This window comes from Oratosquilla oratoria, chromosome 19, assembly GCF_046742065.1.
Source record: "Oratosquilla oratoria isolate Oo_2021 chromosome 19, ASM4674206v1, whole genome shotgun sequence".
Lineage (NCBI taxonomy): Eukaryota > Metazoa > Arthropoda > Malacostraca > Stomatopoda > Squillidae > Oratosquilla > Oratosquilla oratoria.
Genome location: NC_134795.1, coordinates 49,263,516 through 49,282,072, shown reverse-complemented (window position 1 = coordinate 49,282,072; position 18,557 = coordinate 49,263,516). Strand labels below are relative to the sequence as shown.

General features: G+C 42.8%; 1 protein-coding gene across 1 annotated transcript in view; it reads right to left on the bottom strand.

Annotated features, from left to right (window-relative positions):
• Positions 1-16,905: 16,905 nt before the first annotated feature.
• The window catches only part of LOC143035865 (adenosine deaminase-like), an 86,837-nt gene continuing 85,185 nt past the window's right edge, over positions 16,906-18,557 (bottom strand). Inside the window, exon 11 of the mRNA XM_076202958.1 lies at positions 16,906-17,076. The gene's annotated coding sequence lies outside the window, so the exon portion shown is untranslated. The remainder of the gene's footprint in view (positions 17,077-18,557) is intronic.

The window sequence follows — 18,557 nt, the reverse complement described above, 5'->3', positions numbered from 1 at the left end:
TTAGAAGCACCACATATATGCGGCAGCCCGTCCTCTGGTCCACTGGTGGTCAGTCTAGAAGACATGTCTGTGTTCTGCGTAGTTATTGAAGCACTTCCCTGGGCAGAAACCTAACTTACACTTGGCACACCAGTAGAAGGAGTCTTTTCTTGTCCCACTTTCTAAGCGACACTGGCGACAGCGTTTTCTTTTCTTGTCTGGGACTTCAGTCAAAAGATGACCTGGTCGTACACCTATAACTCCTGGTCCTGGTGATGGTGAGCGGCATCTGGTGTGATGAGGTTGAATAAGGTCTTCTATCAGCTCCAGCCTGTCATCCAGATGTGATTTGGTGCTTCCAAGTGCCCGGTGAATGAGATGAGTGTTCACAATGGCAGTGTCCAGCAGATGAAAAAATAACTTTATGTACCACTTGTTGGTTTTTCGCGGTACAGGGTACGATTGTGCCATTTGATCAGACAAGTCCACTCCTTTCATTCCTAGATTATAATCTAGGATGGCTTGTGGCTTGTGGCGTACCTCTCCCCTCCTGTTGGGTGGAAGGGGTTCCATGTTGTCTCTGTGCATTGTTGAGAGGATGTTTACTCTCCTCTTGTCCATCCAGGATATACATATCATGCCTGTAGCTGTTGACCGTGATGTTATCTCTCCTTTCTTCTTTACTACCATATCTTTTGGCATGAACTTTCTATTCATCCTTACTGTGCCAGCCACATTTGTTCGCCTTGCCTGGAGGTAGTGAAAAAGTTGTGGTGACGAATACCAATTGTCCACATACAAGTCGTATCCTTTGTCCATCATGTCAGCCTTCGTCATCAGATCAACAACTGCCCTCATAGCCACTGGATCATTTCCTGGTTCCTTCCCCATATAAACCTTGAAAGCTATGGTGTAGCCAGCAGCAGGACCATCACTGCAGCACAACTTGTATACCTTCAGACCAAACCGTGACCGCTTTGAGGGATTATACTGGACAGCATGATGTCTGCCACGATATGCCAAGAGACTCTCATCGACTGTCACAATTTTGGGGGATGTATAAACAGTCTTGAAGGTGAAGTCAAACATATCAATGATGTGCCTTAGCTTCCACAACTTGTCATTGTCCTTCTGAGGATCCATATTATTGGAGAAATGCATATTTGATGCAATCATGGAGTATCGGTCCCTACTCATGGTCTCACCAAATATTTCGGAGTGCAGAAGTTTGCTTTTTGACCAGAAGTGCTGTGCATGCGGACGATTCTGCACTCCCATGAGAAGACGGAGACCTATGAAGGCCTTCATCTCAGTCTCGTCCACAGGTGTCCAAGGCTTCGAATGGGCATAGGCTTTGGGTGGGTTCTGGCTGGCATATGTGTTTGTCTCCTCAGCAAATCTTTCCCACATTTCAGGAGGGAATAAAGAGGAAAATACATCAGACACAGTGGAGTATCCATCCAGATCTTCATTCTGTACTCCTGGAGAACCAGAGAAAGCAAATCTCCTTGGTACGTTATTTTTCTTCTTCCACTGGAAACCAGATGTACCTGGTGCATTCCTGTCGTGCTCCTTCCTCACCACATTGGCTAGCGGCTCGTCCGAGTAATCATGTATATTTACATAATCCAATTCTCCCCATTCTTCATAACTGCCCTCACTTGAGCTGTCCACGTCCTCAGGATCCCAGTCAGAATCGCCTACTTGTTGTTGTGTACCCGAAGTAGAGGGTACAGGGTGTTGTGTACCCGATGGTACAAGTTGTGTTCCACTTGCAGATGGAATGGCACGCCTTTTGGGTGATGGAGCAAGAGGTGCAGGGTCATCTTCGTCAGAGGATGATATACGCAAAGGGCGAGACTTGGAAGTAGGCCTTCTATGACTCGTAGGTCGAGAAGTTGAACGTAGAGAGGTTGAGGGCTGGCGAGGCATGTTAGCAGTTCAGAGGCCTGGCGAGAAACGACTTCAACCGGCTGAGTCTGAGTCTCGCCTTATATATAGCTCTATGGCCAATCATAGATAGCCAAGTGTAACATAATTTATTATCCAATCTCAGATCGTCTTATAAAATAATACATTTCAAATAAACCATTCAGAATGCGCCAATTCGGTGACATCATTCACCCCTCACCTCTATGGCCAATCATAGATAGTGTAACATAATTTATTATCCAATCTCAGATCGTCTTATAAGATAATATATTTCAAATAAACCAATCAGAATGCGCCAATTCGGTGACATCATTCCCTCACCTCTATGGCCAATCATAGATAGCCAAGTGTAACCTCATTTACTATCCAAACTCCGATCGTCTTATAAAATAATACATTTCAAATAAACCAATCAGAATGCGCCAATTCGGTGACATCATTCACCCCTCACCTCTATGGTCAATCATAGATAGTGTAACATAATTTATTATCCAATCTCAGATCGTCTTATAAGATAATATATTTCAAATAAACCAATCAGAATGCGCCAATTCGGTGACATCATTCACCCCCCCTTGAGTAGGGGGGTATTGGAGTAATGAGGCGAAACTAATTATCCCCCCAGTCCCCCTCCCCTCTTACTTCAAATGGTAAACAAAGAACCTCTGGCCTTATAGGATAAAAAGACGCACATATGCTGAGGACCGAGAACAAGAGACAACACCGCATTTGTGCGTTCCCCGTAAATTTGGAACGTGGCTATGTAACGCATATATGCTGACACCCGATATCTTCAGAAATTTGCAAGTACCACATATATGCTGACCCCGAAATCTTGGAACAAAAGTGATTGCCGCACATGTGCGGCACCCGGGCAATTTGGGTTAAGGAGGGAGTGTTAAAGTGTGCAAATATGGTATGTTGAACAAAGTGGGAGGAGGAAATAGAAAGAAGGGTAATGAGTGGTGGGAAAGTAAAGAAGGTTGTAAAGGAGAGGAAGCAAGCATTCGGGGAGTGGTTGCAAAGAAGGACGAGAGGAACGTATGACATGTACAAAGAAGAAAGATGATATGCAAAACCTAAGATATAGGAGGCAAAAAGAATAGCAGATGTAAAATGGGGGAGGAGTATGACAAAATTTTATGAGAGATAAAAAGATGTTTTGGAAGGAAGTTAAGAGAAGAAGAGGAGGCGAGTCAAGTAGTGAAGAAGAGGCAGTAAGGGGAAGATGGGAGGAGTATTTTAGGGAGATGTTAAATGTGGAGGTTAGGGAGGGATTGGTAGCAGAGGGAGGTGCTAAGAAAATGAAAGTGATGAGAGAGGAGAAGTAAGAAAATATGAGGTGCAACTAGTTTTAAAAATGAGAACAGGTAAGGCACCTGGGTTTGATGGTAGTCATACTGAGTGTCTGAAGAAGGGAGGTATGGTAATAGTGGACTGGCTAGTGAGGTTTAATGTGTAAAGGAGGGTAGAGTGCTGGAACACTGGAGGAATGCCTGTATAGTTCCATTTTACAAGGGGAAAGGGGACAAATATGAGTAGTAATTTCAGAGGGATCAGTTTGTTGAGTGTAGTTGGGAAGGCTTATGGGAATATTTTAATTGAAAGGATTAGGAGAGGAACAGATTGAGTAATTGCTGAAGAACAGAGTGGGTTTAGGACAGGTAGGAGTTGTATGGATCAGATTTTTGTGGTAAGACATATGTGAGAAAGCTTTAGCGAAAGGTAGGGATGATTTTGGGTCCCTTATGGATTTGGAAAAGGCTTATGACAGGGTAGACAGAAAGGCACTATGGGAGGTTTTGCAGATATATGGGACTGGGGGAAAGCTGTTAAGAGCAGTCAAGAGTTTTTACAAGAGTAGTAGACCCTGTGTTAGAGTGGGAAATGGAAAGGGCAAGTGGTTTGAGGTAAAGGTGGGGCTGTGTTATGTCACCATGGCTGTTCAGTGTATACATGGAAGGGGTGGTGCAGGAGGCAAATGTGAGGGGAGTGGAGATGGTTAAAGAAAATGGAGAAAAGTGGGAGGTGAGTCAGTTGTTGTTTACTGACAACACTGCACTTGTGGCAGTGTCAGAGGGGGTATCAAGGGAATTAGTGGAGTTTGAGAAGGTATGCGATAGGAGAAAGTTGAAGGTAAATGTGAGTAAAAGTGAGGTGATAAGATGTACAAGGGGAGAGGATGGCAGCAATTGGGAAGTAAGTCTTAAAGGAGAGGCTGGAGGAAGTGGATAGCTTTAGGTATTTGGGGTAATATGTGGCAGGAAAAGGAGTGGTGGAGGTAAATTGTAGACTGAGAGAAGCAAGTAAATGCCTTGGGGGATTAAAAAGTGTAATGAGAAATAGGCATTTGGGAATGCATACAAGGAGATTATATGATGGAATGATTGTGTTGACAGCACTGTACATGGCAGAGACTTGGAATTTAAGAGAGGAAAAGTTTAAATGTGTTTGAGATGCAGTGTCTGAGAAGTTTTAAAAAGTTGGATAGAGTGAGAAATGAGGTGAGGAGACCAGGGGTGGAGTACTGGGATGATTTGGACACATGAAAAGAATGAGTGAAGAAATATTAGTAAATGAGGTGTGGAAGGCTGAGGTAAATGGAGTGAACTTCAGGGATTAACCAAGGATGAAATGGGTGGATAGGGTTGAAGGGGCATTGAGTAAGAGGGGAATGTCTGCTGAGCAAGGGAGAAGGTAGAAGATAGGGGTAAGTGGAGAATAGCTCTGTATAGATGATACAGTGGTGTAGAGGATGGAGGGTTAGGGAGTGGTTATGTGTGAATGATAATTTGACACAGCCTAAAAGGATTTCTTCCTGTCTTTACTTTTTCACTGATGAAGTGAAGCTGTCTTGCTGTGGATGTGCTCTGTCTTGCTGCATTGCTTCTGACTGTGGGCAGTGGACTGGATACAGGGATTACCCATCATCCATGAGAGGAAAGAGTGTTGGATGAGAATGAAATGGGTGGGAGTGGGTATATGCCTTTTGACTTAGCTACCTTCCCTGTAAGGGGGAAAAAGCCCTTGGTTTACACTTAATACCAAAATACAAAATAGTGGATAATGTAAAGTATGGCAGCCCTTGACCTGTGGATGAGATGGTGGCCCAATCATAGCAAGTGACCAAAATGACCCCAAAACAGGAATTGGGAATCAAAAGATTTTGCCAAAATTGTCAGGTCACTGATTTGGCCCAAACTTAGCCCAGAGTGAGAGGCACATTGCACTATGAGATTTTTATTTATTTTTTTCTTCAAATTTTATTGTGTCCCTCCATCATGCTGTTCACCCTCTTAATACTGTCCTGTACCACTTCTCTGAAAGTTCACCTCCTTTTTTTGCCTAACCCTGTGGTGGGGGAGAAGAATACTGTCACTGAGTGTTCCTATTTCGAGTTGTAAAAGGTGACAAAAATGGGACAGGGATAGGACTGGGCATCCTACTCTCTGTAGCACAGAGGAGACATTCCTAAAAAATAGGCAAAGGCATAAAAGGGTCTAGGAGGAGTTTTCCGACCAGAACCATAAGATTTGAGTCTTTTATTGTACGTGGATATGGTAGAGATGAGAGTAAAAGGGAAGAGATAGGCAGTACATCTGTGAGAAGAAAGATGGATGTGTTGGCATTCAGTGAAACTAATTTGAAAGGGAGGGGTGAGTTTGAGTTTGGAAGTGTAGTTGGGAGGGTGTCAGGAGTGAAGAGAATGAGGGAGAGAAGGGGTGGCTATACTAGTAAGTGGTGGAGTGGAAGGAGGTTTCTTCAAGGTTGATGTGGATGAAGATAAACCTGGGAAGGGAGATGTGGGTTTTTGTAACTGCATATGGGCCTGGTAGTGATAAGAGTATAAAGGGATTTTTTTTTTTGATAGATTTAAATGAGTGTATAGAGTTTAGGGAGAAATGTCAATGTAGTGGTATTGGGAGATCTTAATGCTAGGGTAGGAAATGAATCAATAGACAGTGGTTGGGAAGTGTGGAGTTCCAGGAAAAAATTGTAGTGGAGAGTTGATGGTGGAGATGTGTGTAGAAAGAGCTGATGATAGCAAATACAGGGTTTAGGAAGAAAGTCAAGCATATACTTGGGAGAGGGTGGTAGATAGGGCTTTAACAGACTATATAGTGGTGACCAGGGGAAGAGTAGGAAGAGTTTTTGATGTATATGTTCTAAGGGGAGAGAGTGGGGGAATATTAGATAATTTTTTGGTGGAGGATAGATGGAGAAAGAGGAAAAGGACAGAAGGTAGGGAGGTGCTTAGAGTATACTGCTTAAATGAGAAAGAAAAGGAGTACAAGAAGAAGCTGAGTGAGGAATTGGAGGGAGTGAAGGATAGAGTAGAACTAGAAGTGGAGGAATGGGGATGGTTCAAAGAGTCACAAGGTGTGCAAAGATGGTGTATGGAACATGGGGGATGGGTGGAAATTGAAGGAAGGGTAGCGGGTGGTGGGATGATGAAGCAAAGAAGGTTGTAGAAGAGAAAGGGCAAGCATTCACAGATTGGTCACAAAACAGGACGAGTCACGAGAGGTACAAAGAAAAGAGAAGTAAAAAAAAATAAATAAATAAATAAATAAAAAATAAAAATCAAAGGATTTTGCCAAAAATCATTAAGTCACCAATTTGGCCCAAGGTTAGCAGAGCAAGAGAGTTGGGAACATTGCACTGTGAGGTAGTCATGATGAACCTGGACTCAAGGGTGTGTGCATGGCAACCAGCCATATTTTAGCCTTTTTTTCTGATTTTTCACATTTCCACATCTGGCACTTGTACCTTAGCCTGAGTGGTGTCCAAGTTTGATCCACAGGAGGCCTGGTGGCCTTCAACCTGTGGGTGACATTTTGCCCCAACTGCAGCAGTTGACCAAAATGACTCCAAAATAACTCAAAGGGATTTTGCCAAAAATCGTCAGGTCACTGATTTGGTCCAAACTTAGCCCAGATCAAGAGAGCTGGCACAGTGCACTGTGAGGTTGTTGTTGTTGTTGTCGTTCCCTAGACTGTCTGTCCGAGCAGTCCCGTCTCCCCAAGGAATGCTACTGCCGAAACTGGGTTTTCCCACAAATCCTTTATAGAGTGTATTTTGTGTTGTTTGCGTGCATGATTGTGTATAATGCAGTCTTCCATTATGTGTTGTATGGTATGGGGTGAAGTGTTACATCCTGGGCAGCTGTTCACAATGCGGTCATCCAGCCTCTTCTGGTAGCTTAGAAGTGCTGGGTGGTGGCCACACCGCAGTCTGGCCAAGTGGACTCTGTCCTTTCGTGGGAGAGAGGATTCAGAAGGGTGGATATCAGGGGGTCTGGCATGCAGCAGTGTGTTGTCTTTCAGTGTGTTAATGGAGCAGTGTGTGATATGATTATGAATATGTTTCCGGAGGCTGGTATTTGGTGGTTGTGGAGGAAGAGAAGAGAGTATCTGTGTGATACAGGTCTTTGGGTGTTGTTTTAATGTTTCTTGGTGTGTGTGGGTGTTCTGCTATGTAGTGTAGCGGGTGTGATGTGTTTGTGGTGGCTGCAGCAAGTGTTTGTGTGCCTCTCATGTCGAGGTGGTCCTTGACTTTGAGGACTTTTGTTTCATGGTGTAAATTGTCTGTAGGTGTTGTATTTGTGCAGCCTGTAATTGATTTTAGGGCTTTGTTTTGTATGATTTGAAGGGTGTTGTGGTGTGTCTCACTGAGATTAGGAGCCCATGCAGGACTCGCATAATTCATCACTGAGCGTATGCATTGTTTGTATATTGTTGTATTAGTTTCTTTGTTTTGTCCAAATGTTGTTCCAGTGATTAACTTAAGTGTGTTAAGTCTAGGTGTGCATTTGTTTTTTTATGTTTGTGATGTGTTGTTTGAAAGACATGGATGTATCGTATGTTACACCAAGAATTTTCTGTGTGTTTGTGTGTGGTATTAGAGTGTTATTGATGTTGAGATGAGGTATGCATTTGTGTTCTTTTGTCCAGTTGGTGAGAAGTGTTGCTGTAGATTTGGTTGGAGCTATTTTGAGTCTGTGATGAACCATGTGTTGAGTGTATCAAGGTATGGCTGGATTATTTCTGCAGCTTTGTCTGTGTTACGATGTGTGCATGTGATTGTTATGTCGTCTGCATAGGAAGAGATTAGTATTTCTGAGGTGTCTGGTGTGGGTAAGTCATGCATGTATAGATTAAAGAGCGTGGGGGATAGAACAGAGCCCTGTGGTACTCCATTCTTAATGTTTCTGATGTGCGATAATTGGCCATTATATGACACGTAAACATTCCTACCTGCCAGATAATTGGCCAGCCATCTTTTGGTGTTATTGTGCATGTCTGTGTTATATATTTTATTTGTTAGGTTGTGGCGGGGGATAGCATCAAAAGCTTTACTAATGTCTAATGTTATAAGTGTTCTGTGGTGGGGCCTATCTGAATTGATGCCATCTAAAATTCTTTGTGTGAGGTTTATCAGAAGTGTTTGTGGAGTGTAGTGGCCTAAAACTTGTTACGAATCTCGCTCACATATCTGACGTGCAATAGATTAAGTATGTGAAATGAGTTCCCAAGACCCCATGTCTTTGGGATAACTCAAATAGAAATTGTAAAGTTGTCAGACTCGTAACACATAGTAAGAGTGAATGGGTGACTGAGTTCCCAAGACCCCATGTCTTTGGGATAACTCCAATAGAAATTACAAGGTCGCCACTTGATTTGATTAAAATCATAAAAATCAAGAAAAATGAAACGCACAGAATAACGTTTAACAATATTCATTAAAGTTAATAGGATTACATGAAGGATTACAATCACTAAACTTCAAGTGTGTAAATAAGTTTACATTCAAATGAGTAAATATATTTCAAAACAGAAGATTCCCGCTCGAAAACTTTTAACGGGGGTGAAAGAAGATTAATTAATTAATTAATACTTTACCAACGAAAAACACTGTCTAAGTCACTACCATAAACATTTCACACCACTACTTGAAACACTAGATTGAAATAGCTGAGTTATTGTCTTACGACTAATACAGGGGGAGTACAGAGGACTTACTTCAGCCGACGACCCCTTCGAGGCGACACCTTTACATCGTACCCTTTACTCTCAAACTGATTCTGACACGCCCAAGGCGCTCTGGATCTTCTCTACAAAATCCTCTGATTGGCCCATAGGAATTGCGTCTATGGTGGTTGAACCTCATTGGTCAATTAACTAAAAACGTTCTCCTTCGTTCTAGGCTGAGTGTTAGAACAAATACTCCATTGTATGGATAGACCTCCTTCCCACGCCTCCTCAGTACTCGTCCTGTAATCTGATGCCCACGTTATCACGGGGCGCCGTTATCCAAAGTAATACTATTCCCACCTTACATATATAGGAATATATGTGACACCTCACTCTTTAAGGTTAAAAAAAAAAATCTTGATTTTTTTTTTTTTTTTTTTTTTTTTTTTTTTTTTTGTGTTTACTTGAGGGAGAATATACATACAATATCGACAGGCAATCGGCTACCACATTGTCTTCCCTCGTACATGACGAACATCTAAATGATACTCCTTCAAAAATAAACTCCATCTGGTTAAGCGGAGGTTCTTATCTTTAAACTTGTTAAGGTACTTCAAGGGATGGTGGTCTGTGAAAACCGTTACCTGGGCACCAACATGGAAATGCACAACAAAATACTTAATTGCTAAGATCATTGATGGCATACCCTTTTCTTTGACACTCTTAGTCTAAGCACAACAGAATTATAAGTCTTTGTCTACTGGAACTTTGTTCCTTCCTCAATGATAGTCACTTATTGCGGGTTCACACGATACGGGGCTTGCTTGATGGGCGTCGCATCTTCCCGTCCACGTCATGCAGCGTCAGGTGGGTCCTTTCAGGGGCATCCCGAAAGCTCTCCTGGTATCGTCTCTGCAACTCCAGTAGGTCCTCTCGCTGCTCGGCCGAAAGATGACCCAGCTGGCTCACCACCTGTGGCCACACCTCTGCATTCGCCTTCCACGTCATCTCAAAGGTGGGGAAGGTCGAGTCCTCGTCTTCCTCAGGCCCGATGGAGGCGGCATGCACACTACCGCCTGGCACACCCACATCACTCTTGTCCCTCTCCTGGTACGCTTTCCACACACCGAGGTGACACAACTGCTGCTTCCGTCTCCTACCCGGAGTGACAACCACTTTGTTCAGTTCCCTCACTCGTTTTGTCACGTCGTACGGGTCGCTGAACCTCGCTCCTCGTTTAAACTCTCGCACTTTCGCCTTCACTCGCTCTTGAACACTCTGCCAACATGAGGTCAACCTACTTCTCACTGCCTCCACCGACTTCATCACTTTTGGATCACCTTTATGTCCTGCAAAGGAATTATCATGCCCTAATCGCATAACTCCTTCCCTGTAGACCTTCGGCAACACTATTTGTCGCCTATCAGACCATCCTGCGTCATCAGTAGAGCAGGTACTATCCACCCACTTGCGGAATAGTACTCCCGACTCTAAAGAGTATTCCTCTGACAACTCACTCCCACTCACCACTCCTTCCTTCCGGTCTCTCAAATCGGAGCCAACTCTCTGTAAGCCACGGGGGCTCATTGCCTCCACCTCCTTCTCTCCCATTCCCTGTAAGACACTGGGACCCCTTGTTTCTCCCTCCTTCTCTCCAATTCTTTGTGAGTCATTAGGACTCTTTTCTCCTTTCTTCTCACCCATTCTGTGTGAGTCATTTAGACTCCTCCCATCTCCTTTCTTCTCTCCCTTTCTGTGCGAGTCGTTTAGACTCCATTTCTCTCCTTTCTTCTCTCCCTTTCTGTGTGAGCCACTTAGACTCCATTTCTCTCCTTTCTTCTCTCCCTTTCTGTGTGAGTCACTTAGACTCCATTTCTCTCCTTTCTTCTCTCCCTTTCTGTGTGAGTCACTTAGACTCAATTTCTCTCCTGTCTTCTCTCCCTTTTTGTATGAGTCGCTTAGACTCCATTTCTCTCCTTTCTTCTCTCCCTTTCTGTGTGAGTCACTTAGACTCCATTTCCCTCCTGTCTTCTCTCCCTTTTTGTATGAGTCGCTTGGACTCCTTTTCTCTCCTTTCTTCTCTCCCTTTCTGTGTGAGTCGCTTAGACTCCATTTCTCTCCTTTCTTCTCTCCCTCTCTGTGTGAGTCATTTAGACTCCTCCCATCTCCTTTCTTCTCTCCCATAAACAGACGAGTCAGGTCAAACACTTCCGACTCGCTGCCTCGTTCCTCACGGAACAGGAACCTCAAGTCCACCTCTGTCTCGACTTGAGTATTTTCAGTAGGGATTCTTCCCTCGGGATTCAGACTGTCCTTACATTTAGGATTTCCACAGCCTTCCCCTCTCGAGACCTTTATTGGCCTCACTTGGTCCTTAGACCCTTCTCTCTCTCTTCTCTCCCATGTAGGTGTGGGACACATCTTCCCACCCACTAAGTCATTTCCTAGAATGACTTCAACTCCTTCCACTGGCAACTGATCTACTAGGCCTATCTTTGCCTGTCCCTCATATAGAGGTGATTCCATATCTACCTCTACCAGTGGCACCTTGGCTAGGCCTCCTAGGAAGCCTATAACTACTCTCCCTTTTGCTACAGGTTTTTCAACTAAGCTGTTCAGCATTACTGATTGGAGGGCTCCTGAGTCTCTCAGAATGGTCACCCCTTTTCTCTTCTCTCCCTTTATGGTGACTGTTCCTTGAAAAAGGAACGGGTCATAACCTCTCAAGTGAGGTTTCATCTCATCCTTCTCCATGCCGTCTGTGGCAACCTTACTCATGAGGGCCACTACTTTGGTGGTCTCCTCCTCGTCCTCCCCCTCTCGGACTTTACTTTCTATGTGGGTGTCCCATCTATTTAATAATACTATGGGTTTAACCCCCTCTATTTCCCTTCTCCTGTGCCAACAATCCCTCGTCAGGTGGCCTATCCTTCCACAATAGCTACATGAAATTATTTGTGATGACTTACTATAGTCACCTTTCTTGACCTCTAGGGATTTTGTAGGTCCACCTGAGGAGGTTGATTGTGGGATCCTCGGCTGTTCCTCTCTCCCCCTTGGAGTAACTGAGAATTTCCCTGCAGTAGGTTTAAGTATTTCATATTTATCTGCTAATACAGCAGCCTCTTCCAACTTCGAGACTTCTTTCTCCTGAAGATACAATGACACCTCTTTAGGGATGGATCTCAGATACTCTTCCATTAACATTAACTCAGCTAGTTTCCTATAATCTCCATTTATGTTACGGGATCTTACCCATTGGTCCCATAACATTCTTTTCTCTCTACTAAATTCAACGTGTGAGATATTAGATTGCTTCCTCAGATTCCTAAATTTTACCCTATAAACTTCAGGCACTAATTCACAGGCTCGTAGGATGGCTGCTTTGATTTCATCGTAATCCTTTGTGAATCCTCAAAAGCACCATAAACTCTTAGCGGTTTGCCTCTGAGGCTTGTTCGCAACAATGCAGGCCAATACTACTTCGGCCACTGATAATCTTCCGCTATTCCTTCAAACGTCCTAAAGTAAGTATCCACCTGTGATTCATCTAATTCAGGAAGCAATTTAGCGTTATGTACTACATCAAAATTGAGCCTCCTATTCACGAGTTGAGATTCTGATAGCACTCGTCTACTTTCTTGTAAGTTAACTTGAAGTCTAAGGTTTTCATTGTCTACTCTAGCCTTTTCAGTTTCCATCTTAACTCTCTCAGTTTCTTCCCTTTTTACTTCAGCTTCTATCTTAGCTCTCTCAGTTTCTTCCCTTCTTACTTCAGCTTCTATCTTTGCTATCTCTAACTTCAACCGTAATTCGCTTAATCGAGATTCAGTGTTTTGAGATTCACCCTTCTCTATTTCCTCTTCCACTTCTTCCTCTTCCTCAAATTCTGAAGTGACAGACTCTCTATCTGCCCTTCCTTCATCTCTCATTGCCCCACTTTCATCTCGATTATGCACTATTTCTACAACAATTCTTATTAATTCAGTTTTATTTGCCTCATGTGCGTGCTCAACCCCTAGACTTTGTGCTATGAATCTCAAGTCGTTAGCAGTAAGGCTCTGTATCTCCCTTTTAGTAGGTTGTTTGTGTACAAACTCCAATACCTCCTCTGTACTTGTCAACTTCATTTTCTCACACTATTGATCCTATTTAATACTAAATATTTTCGTTGGTAATTCTTTCACTTTACCGTTAAAATCCTGGCAAGGTCGCCAATTTATATGTTGCGAATCTCGCTCACATATCTGACGTGCAATAGATTAAGTATGTGAAATGAGTTCCCAAGACCCCATGTCTTTGGGATAACTCAAATAGAAATTGTAAAGTTGTCAGACTCGTAACACATAGTAAGAGTGAATGGGTGACTGAGTTCCCAAGACCCCATGTCTTTGGGATAACTCCAATAGAAATTACAAGGTCGCCACTTGATTTTATTAAAATCATAAAAATCAAGAAAAATGAAACGCACAGAATAACGTTTAACAATATTCATTAAAGTTAATAGGATTACATGAAGGATTACAATCACTAAACTTCAAGTGTGTAAATAAGTTTACATTCAAATGAGTAAATATATTTCAAAACAGAAGATTCCCGCTCGAAAACTTTTAACGGGGGTGAAAGAAGATTAATTAATTAATTAATACTTTACCAACGAAAAACACTGTCTAAGTCACTACCATAAACATTTCACACTACTTGAAACACTAGATTGAAATAGCTGAGTTAGTCTTACGACTAATACAGGGGGAGTACAGAGGACTTACTTCAGCCGACGACCCCTTCGAGGCGACACCCTTACATCGTACCCTTTACTCTCAAACTGATTCTGACACGCCCAAGGCGCTCTGGATCTTCTCTACAAAATCCTCTGATTGGCCCATAGGAATTGCGTCTATGGTGGTTGAACCTCATTGGTCAATTAACTAAAAACGTTCTCCTTCGTTCTAGGCTGAGTGTTAGAACAAATACTCCATTGTATGGATAGACCTCCTTCCCACGCCTCCTCAGTACTCGTCCTGTAATCTGATGCCCACGTTATCACGGGGCGCCGTTATCCAAAGTAATACTATTCCCACCTTACATATATAGGAATATATGTGACAAACTGTGTTGTGAGTCAGCAAGGGGAATATGTGGTGCTGCAGCGTCTACGTCATGGGACCACCCCCCAACCCCAAGAATTGGGGGCCAAACGGTGGCAACCAGCCCTGGCCACCGGCTCTACGCAGGTGGCACCGATCCCTAAGAGGAGCTACGTCTGCCTTGGGGAGTACCACAATCCTTTTTCTCAACATGCAATATTACGTTTTTTCTGCACCGAGGGGTGATTTTCTGGCGATCACCCCTTTTCTTCTACTTTTAGCTGGAGATGTAGAGAGCAATCCTGGGCCCACCACAAAATACACATGCCCAACATGCTCTAAACCCATTACTTCGAGCAGACAGACAAAGGGCTCAGTTCAGTGCAATATGTGCAAAAACTGGGCCCACCTCACTTGTACAACACTTGCCGACACAAACCAATACACAAACACTTGGACATGTTCTACCTGCCCTCCAGTAACCCCACTCCCACCTCCCCAACCACAGCCAGCACCCTTACCCACTCCCAATTTCCCTTTGCCCTTATCCCCAATCAGTACTCCCCTTCCTTTGTCCCCAATCTCTCCTTTCCCCCCCCCTCTAACCCAGATCCTATACCTTCCCCATTAACACCCCAACCTCAACCCCAAACGGCAACATACAACACATACAGAACACACAACATCAACATATTACAACACAACATTGACGGTATTAACACGAAAAAATATGAACTCGAACACTTTCTTAAACAATACAACATACACATTGCAATTATACAAGAAACTAAACTAAGACACTCACACAAAACACCATCATTTCATAATTACACCACCATCAGACAAGACCGGACCGACGGCAATGGCGGTGGACTCATCACCCTGACCCACCACTCCATCTGTTTTGTGGACACAAGTGCCACAATCAAAATTCTCCTCCCTACCACAGATAACACTACAGAAATCCAATCCATTCGAATCCGCACAGGCAACAAATCAACACTGACAATAGTTAACATGTACATTCCCCCCCAATCATCCCCCACAGTTCAAAACACCTTCAGACCTCAATTTAGCCAACTAGCCTCAATCCCCAACCTGATCATGGGTGGTGACTTCAACGCCAAGTCGTCTGCCTGGTATGTCGACAACCCTGACACAGACAGAGGGCTTGATATACAGACTCAGTTTGACTCATTGACTATCATGAACAACACACATAATCATACACATATCCCACACCAAGCCCTATACACTCCCTCCTCTCCTGATATCACCTTCTGCTACCCCTGCCTAACCCCAACAACATCATGGAGAGTGGTCGGAACCCTTGGTTCTGACCACCTTCCAATCATCATCACCACCAAATTAAGATGCACCCCAGTTGGCCACAGACACACATACACCAATTACAAGAGAGCTAACTGGGAAGCTTTTACTGAAGAGACAGAACAACATTTTGAAACACTTAATAGTACACCAATCACAAACATAAACAATGCTGTGCACACTTTTAATACAATCATACAAAATGCAGACAAGAGATACATCCCTAGAGGCAACAGAAAATCACACAACCCCAACTTCACACCAGAAATCCAAGGCCTCATCAGACAATGAGACACACTTAAACACAATACCCCCACACCTATCTCTCAAAACATAGCAGACCAAATACAAACACTAAACACTGTGATTGCCAATAAAATACATGAACAAAAAACACAAAATTGGCAAAACTTTATCAATACACTTGGTCACAAAAACACCAGCAAATTGTACAAAACACTCAACAGCATTACACTATCCAACAGTAACACAACACGCTCTCACGCAGCAATAATCACAACAACAATCTACCCTCAAACAGACAACAAGCAAACACACTCATAAATAATTTTGCACAGACAAGCCATCTCACTTCTCACCCTGACGACCGACGCACTATTCGACGTAAGAAAGACTTTCCCACAGACTCAGACTATATACCCTTCATAGACAGTCAGACAAAACACATAATACATAATCTCAAGCACTCATCCACCTGTGGCCCTGATAACATAAGTAACATCCACCTAAAACACATTGGACCACAAGGTATACACGCACTCACAAACATTGCAAACTACAGCTATTCACACAACACTATACCCGACATCTGGAAACATGGTAAAATAATCACCATTCCAAAACCGAACAAAGACCCAACAATCCCAACATCGCACTTCTCTGCACCCCCTCTAAAGTCATTGAACGCACTGTGAGGTAGTTGTGACCAGTTAAATATGATAATTATTTCAAATTTTTCACATTTCCGCATCTAGCGCCCATACCTTTGGCCTGAGTAGTGTCCAAGTGCAATCTGCAGAAGGCCAGGTGGCCCTCGACCTGTGGGTGAGATGGTGGCCCAATCACAGCAGGTGACAAAAATTACTATTAAAAAAAAAAAAAAAAAAAAAAAAAAAAAAAAAAAAAAAAAAAAAAAAAAAAAAAAAAAAAAAAAAAAAAAAAAAAAAAAAAAAAAAAAAAAAAAAAAAGTCAGGTCACTGATTTGGCCTAAACTTAGCCCAGAGTGAGAGAGTTGGGCACAGTGCACTATTAGGTAGTTGTGGGGAACCTGGACCCAAGGGTGTGTGTGGCAACCAGCCAAATTTTATTCTTTTTTCCTAGTTTTCACATTTCCACCTTTGGCCTGTGTGGTGGCCAAGTGCAATCCACAGGATGCCTGGTGGCCCTTGACCTGTGTGTGAGATGGTGGCATAATTGAAGCAGGTGACCAAAATGACCCCAAAATGGGTGTTTGCATGGTGACCAGCCAAAGTTGATACATGGTGTAGTTTTAGTAGAGGAGGGTTGGAGATACTATCCCAGAAACCTTGGATAGGGTGTTGTATTCTGGTATGAAGAACAACCAAGGAAGGAAATAAATGCAATGATCTTTATCTCTTTAATCAACAAATCAGGCAAGAATATGGCAAGCCTGAAATCCGGAGCTGGAGATCCTCGATCAATGCTAGGAGAGAAAAGTTCTTGGAGTTGGAGGAGAGTTGTTGCTGCAGTGATTGGTGAGGTTCTGCTCTCGGTTGATGTCATCCTTTCGAACCCTGTTGTGGGATCACGGACAGGTCCATATACTTTTGACGAGTACATACATACATATACCAGGGCTTCTTCCCCCTTACAAGGGAGGTAGCCAAAAAGAAAAATGCATAAAATCATTCCCACCCATTCCATCCCTAAATACGCTCCACTCCCCTCCACCCTCCCTCTTATCTTTTGACGAGTACTATATATATATATATCTATATATTCATAAAATTCTGATAATCTTGTCATCTTGCTTGCTTGCTTGAAACCGTCACCCAGCCAATCAGAAGAAGAGATATTACATCACGACTGAAGACCAGCCAATCAGAAGAAGATATATGATGTCACGACTGAGGACCAGCCAATCAGAAGAGATATGACGTCATGACTTAGGACTAGCCAATTAGAAGAGACATGACATTACGACATCAGCTCTGTGGGTCCTAAGGAACCCTAGCTCTGAGTGCGTGACGTCACAACTGCTAATTTTCCAATTTGCCAATTTCTTAATTTCCAATTTTCCGATTTCTTTTTTAGGAATGTCCCCTTTTGGGGCTACAGGTTGTAGGACTCCTAATCCCATCCCCCGTCCCTTTTTTGTCACCTTTTACGACTCAAGAGGAAACACTTGGTGGCAGTATTCTTTTGCCCCCACCACAGGGTAGGTAGGCGAAAAAAGGAAATGAATATTCAGAGAAATGGTACAGGACAGTAACAAGGGGTTGGGGGACAGCATAATGGAGGGACAGTCGTAGTATAAAAGTGTCATCATTTCTCTATGTACAGAGTTTTCCTCTATCACAGACAAAATGATGTGTGGCTCTGGTCCATAGGGGCACCCTATATAGACCCTAAAGTATCAACTGCATGCTACTTTGCCACAATAACATGCAGCCAATACACCCCGTGTAAGGGGGGAAAAAGCCTTTGGTATATGTATGTAATTTTCCGATTACATATTTTCTGACCATTAATATTTAAGATTTTCATATTCATTATTTAAAAGTATAGCCAACTCCTGAATTAGCATCTATGAGGCATAATGAGTATATTAGAATATTACATAGTATTCCAAGCAACAAAGACATGACATCACAATTTTACGATTACATATTTTCTGACCATTAATATATAAATTTTTCATATTCAGTATTTAAAAGTATAGTCAACTCCTGAATTAGCATCTATGAGGCATAATGAGTTTATTTAAATATTACGAACTGTATGAATCATATGATGCATAGTTTTCCAAACAACGACGACATGACATCACAATCTTCTGCATTTCACTTCTTATAACTAATCAGGTTACTGCCTTCAACTACTGAATAGAGGTAAAAGCTCTAAATTATACTCAATTTGATATAGAAACTTATTTTCCGTGATTTATACTACACGGTGATAGTGATAGTATATCTATCATAAAGTTTATATTTAAAAACGTTGCTACTCGCTCAAGTCCCATGGGACTCCCTGAATGATAATGATAATGAGTGGG